Below are 6,000 nucleotides of genomic sequence, written 5' to 3' on the forward strand. Positions count from 1 at the left end.
CATAAAAAATATGAATTTGTTTTCTCAGATTAAAAACATCCGCTTTAGACAGAAGCAGAGTGCTGCGGGGTTTTGTCAGGCCAATTTAACTGCCCACTCACCTGAATCATGTTTATGCTTGTGTTTGGAGAGACAGTTCCATTTCCTGTGAATTAGACCGAGTGTAATGAAACTCCAAAATTAACTGCACTGCATTCATTAGCAACTATTGATCCACAGTGCTGCAACTCATGCAACTTTTTTTTCCTTCTTCTACCACATTTCACTGTAAACTTTACTTCTTGTACCATCCCCTTGCATTTGGTCAATCGTTAGTATGGGACTCAGCGTTTGACTTGGACTGAACTGTGTTCACTGCTTCGTTTCAGACTGTGATTCTTTCTTGCCCCGGCGTGGGACGACCGTTTGTTTTTTCAGCTGCACAAAGGCAAAGTCCATTCCTTCCCAGCTCCATGGAGTTGTAGCGTTGCTCTCCTTTTTCAAGGCAACACTCCCATAACCTAGTTTTGCACTGTTTGTGCTGCACTTGCTACTTTTCAACTGCACAACAATTGAATTTAGTTTGTCTGCTTCCACGCAGACAGACAGGAACCAATGTTCCCTTCCTTCCTTTGTTGTTTCTTTCACTTTCCTTGACACATGTGGTTTGGTAGGACTGAGCAGAATGTGAAGGTAAAGCCTCTGTTAACAGCTACGACTGGGGGAAGTGCTGAGCTTAGAATGATCAGTTTAAAGACTGCTTTCAAAGAAATAACAAAGGAAACAAGAATACCAACGTAGCAAGTCAGGCCGGGTGAAGCTACAAGACATCATGTGTAAGGATAGCTTTGTAAGACAATCTAAGAATATCTTTGATTTGATCATTGTGACGAGAGGAAGAGCGTAGAATTTGAGCTCGTCAGAATGGAGTCAGGCCCCCTTTCAGTTTGAGCTGTCGTGTTCGGTCAGCCGGGCCTGTCTGGTTTACATAAGCAGAGCCAGACAGCAAGAACGAGCCCGCGGGAAGCTTCAATAAACTGACCCTGTTCCTTTGGATGGTGATGGATGAATGAACGAATAAAAGAACGAAAGAGAGGGATGGGAGGCTTGAGTTAAGACCTGGGAGAGAGAAAGGGAACAGAGACCACAGTGGTTATTAAACCCTCATACTTGAACCGAGATGTGACTGAGATTTGTTGCCTTCAAGCACTCTGACCTGTTTGTCACTTCAATTATTTAAGGCTGATTCAATAGTTAAAACATTCGTCGTATCCTGAGTCACCACAGAGAATCCTGGCTAATCGCAAAATTACTATTTAAGCTATGTCAACTTATGCCAATTATACAGTTGTAGGCCTTTCACAAAAAACTCTTCTGTTCTGCCTTAGTATTTATACTTTACAGAGAGTTTAGCTTGAGTTACATTAAAATCTTTAGAGATCAATGGAAAGACTATAAATATATATATATATAATCATACATACTAGTATTGCTAGTATTTAAGACTCACGAAAACATTCGCAAAGTAGTCCCACAGTTTTGGAAAAGTGTCAGTTTTGTGATTGGAGTGTGCTGCACCTGGCAGCAAGAGTCATAATCCCCCGACAGTGATTTTAGCAATTAATAGAGTCTACCCTCGCGGCAGTCTTTACAAAACTTCCTCCCAGATCCCAGGGAATCAAATTAGTGCTTATTGCAGTTCTTGCTCTTCTTTAATTTCAATTCCACGCTGCTGCTCCTGTGCAGTGAGTTTAATTGTCAGGGTCAGAGCTGGATTTTCTTATGTCCTTCACCAATAATAATAATTAACTAAATCAGGTATGCCCTTATGCTGTACCTCTCTTCCTGGACTCACTCTTTCCTTGTTTGCGTTTTTGCTTTATTTGCTTATTGTAAGTAGTTTCAGTTGACCCCCGATGACGTCCATGACTCAGACTTTTTGACATCTGCTTTTTGTGATAACTGTGCCTCATTCTTTCTCATGAATTGCAGATATTAGATGACTGCAGGTGGTTTAGAGAAGTCCTGTTCTCCTGCGCACCACAGAAAGGGAAGCAGTGGAGCAAATACTGCTACGAAACACTTGACCGACTACAGAGTAATGATCGTTATTAAGCGTCTAGAGGAAGACATTTCGCTTGTAGCGTAGCATAAAAAAAACAGGAAAACAGCTAATTGTTAACTAGTAAACTTTAGAGGTGCGAGTAGGCGGTTTTTGTAACCGTCAGACATAGCCGAAGACTATGTGTTTCCTCCCGTTTCCAGTCTTTATGCTAAGCTAAGTTGAGCTAACTGGCACCAGTGTAGTCGTATCAATCTTTTCATCAAACTCAAATACTCATATTTCCCCAAAATGTTCAACTATTCCTTGAAAACAAGTCCAACAATTGATCTCTGAATGGAAGATTCCTTGCTGATTTAAAAAGTGCCTATTGGTTAACTGATGATAAAACATGACTCGTTTTGACCAGAGACATTGACATGCTACAGTACTACCTCAAGAAAACAGAAAACTAGATTTAGGACCACTGATCCATTATTTTGCAGGATGACGTGCAAGCATGACGTCCATGTTCAGACTGTGACCGCTGATGCTGAATGGAAAAGGTCTGCACGTTGTTTAGAAAAGGTTACACCAAGTGACATTTTCTGTGTGTAGTTGAGTGTGAATTTAAGCAAACTTAACCTTTGCACATACATGTGAGGAGGGGTTGCTCATTCATATTGAAAATAATGTCTACCGTCATGCAGTCATCACGAAACGTCACACCACCCCGGCTGATTTCCTATTCTATTTCCAGCTGAGGAGCATCCCATCATCCTTTGTGGGTGTCTGCTATGAAAGCAGGTGTGCTCAGTAGCAAACTGAAACGTCCTGCTGGCTTAATCAAAAACATGGAAATGGAATTATTACAGGGTGTGAGCGTGTGAGGCAACGAGAACATCTCCGTATGTGTGTGCCCGTGCATACCTGTGAGTCTGTGCATGTGTGTGTAAGTGTGTGTGTGTGTGTGCGTGATGGGTGGCAGAGCAGCAGAGGTCCGGCCCTGCAGGCTAGATGTTAGCTGCTGATAATGAGGCCCTGTTGAGGCTAATGGAGGCAAAGCCAATTTAGACTCACTCAGTGGCCGTGTGATATCGCCACATCGACCAGATTGACGAGAGCTCGAAGACGAGCTGTTGTGCATCAGCATTTCAGGGATTGCAGTCTAGACAGCCTTTCGGAAGAAAAATAAATGTACAGAAAGAGAGAGAAAGAGGTGGCAACAGGACTGGAATTTAAAATCAAATCAGGCTAATGTTTTATGGGGGAATAATTTGTTTCTACGACCAGGCCAAACGCTCCGTCCAAACCCTTTGCTTTGACACATTTATACTTCCCTCACACATTTGTAAACACAAACCTGAACTAAGCCTGTGTTGTGCATGTTGTTTCAGACGGAAAGGTGCAGAGCTCTACTTTGCTTCTGGAGATTTGTCACAGCAACACATCTTCGCAGGGTAATTGCGGTATCCCAGAGATGGATCAGTCTCCCATGTGTACTGCAGTTTATTGCCTTATAATTATGAGACTAATTATGAAGATGTATTACAACCCCCCCCCTTGTGTGCCCAGATATATGTGTATACGCACAATTCACACACGCACACATCAATCAGAAATACTGTAGCCGGTGATTAAAATCTCAATGTGAAATTGGGAGGTGGTAATGACTACACCACTGCCTCTCCGAATCCGAGTGTCTGCTGTGAAGCAATACTAATGCTTCACTTTAAGGTCTGAGTTTGAGGTTTATCATCAACAAAGCTCCTGATTACGTTTCTAACAAAGTGTGTTGACAACAAAGGAGCAATGAAGCTGCGTTCAAATTTCCACACCTTGCTAATATGGCTTTCTAATCAAAACTTTTTAGAAAAGAAATCGCCTACACTATCATCATTGCAATTACAGACAAATATTTTATTGGTATTGCAATGGAGTTTCTTTTTTTTTTATGTCGTCTCTATTTTCTCCTACGCCGGTGCCGCTGCAGCAAGAGTACAGAACAACAATAATTGCAACAAGGCTCTTCTGTGTAACATCAATCATGATACAGGAAGTACAGTAGATTAAAACTTCTTATACAGAGCTTTATATTCTTTGTTCCTCAGGCATATTACAACAGGTTATTCACTATATGTTTGTTCAGAGAGCAGAGGAAGAAGGGGTCGACACAAACACGCACGCACACACACACACGCACACACACACACACACACACACCCTTCTCAGGGGATCTGTAAGGACAATGGTAGCACACTGCACACAAGGACAAGGTGTGGCTCATCTGATGCAGCAGGACTCAGGATGCAGTTTGTGTGTGTACCCACAGTGGGAGGCAGGGACTCCCGCGCACCAAAGGATTCATTTCCAAAACAACTTGGATGTGAGTCGCCTGGGCAAACTGAGCGCCAAGTCCACGCTGCAAAGAAGAAAATAATCATAAAAGGCTCCTTGTAGGATCTTTTTGTTTTATCCCCAGCCGTGACAAAGTCCACGACTCTGTATATCTATTTCTGGTGGATTGACAAACACAAGCAGACAAACAGAGCTCTGGCTGTATTTTACACAGAATCCTTCCATCCACAAACACCCATCCTGTACCCACAGACTGAGATACTGCTGAAGGAGCAAGCCAAGGCCTTATTATGGACGCAGATTTACTTTCATTAAACTTTGACTGAAGTTCATCAAAGAGCGTTCCGCCCCTTCAGCAAATCCAGTTGTGCTCTTGATCTGTGGCAGCGAACCGCTGATAAGTAGTTAGGTCTGTCCCGATAAAGACTCCATTAGAGCTACACACAGAGCTCCGGCGACGAGGGGGATGATGATAACGCCATGTTCCTAAACAACGGGCCGACTTATCTCCCCATGCCTTCCTGTCCAGGATATCCCATTTGGCTCAGAGGCAATGACGTTATCATGGAAGAGGCTGCACGCGGGTATTTTTAAGTTCACAGATCGTGATGATATTCTGCAAACTTTCACTTCTGCATGGCATTTTCCAAAATCACATTAGGCTAACGCCACGAGTTTGTCTTTGGAGTGTTGTGAGTAACTGGAACAAAGGTTATCTCGGTGTCAAATCCCTGCAGCGGTTGTGTAGACCGGCTGAGCCTGTCCAAAGGCATGGTCGGCTTATAAGAGAAAACTAAGCAATTTCCTTTTTATAAAACAAGACACAGACTTGTGGCCCCTCAAATCACCCCATACCCGGCATCTGAATGCAGAATTTGATGCCTGCACGTATCCCGGCAGCACAGACACACACGCACACCGCAATGAATGCTATCTTGTTGTTCCAGTGTACTCACACAAAAAAGCGTATACTCAAATAAATGTTCGTCATTTTCACCACGACTTTCAGATGAATAATTCAGGTCTACTCTTCAGAGGGTGGCATGAACTGAACGTACACCAGTCAGCGCCCGCCATCTCTGTCTGGTGCGCTGTGTGTTATGTTGAGTGATCAACACACAGGCAGTTTGCCTCTTTAGCCAGCCGCTCATTGACTTTTAATGTATGCACATGGAATGTATGATCATTAAAAATCACAGTGGCAAGGTAGGGGGGTCAGACTGAATAAAAGCAAAAAGACCCCCCCAACCTCTCCCTGTCTCTCTCTCTGTCCATTCATTAATGATATCTATAGCCCTTTAAGCCTTTCATGAGTGTTGGTGGAGTGTCGGGAAGCTCTCTAATCCCCGCGTTGCTCTTTATTCTGCCCATGACGCTCATCCCCTCTGTGTCAGATCCTGAAACCCCGCTAATCCCCTGGTGGCATTGCGCGGGGCCCCAGCTGTCGGCTCCCATGCTGCGCTGCTTCTCGCCCGGCTAATTTGTGCCCCTGCTTGGGATGCTATTGATGTCACCTTGCCCAATCTGTTCCAATAACTTTTTATTTTCGCTCTTGCTCTTTCACACTGCTTCCTTTCTCTCTCTCTCTCTCTCTCTCTCTCTCTCTCTCTCTCTCTCTCTCT

This window comes from Anarrhichthys ocellatus, unplaced genomic scaffold (genome assembly GCF_004355925.1).
Source record: "Anarrhichthys ocellatus isolate YVR2014 unplaced genomic scaffold, GSC_Weel_1.0 scaffold74, whole genome shotgun sequence".
NCBI lineage: Eukaryota > Metazoa > Chordata > Actinopteri > Perciformes > Anarhichadidae > Anarrhichthys > Anarrhichthys ocellatus.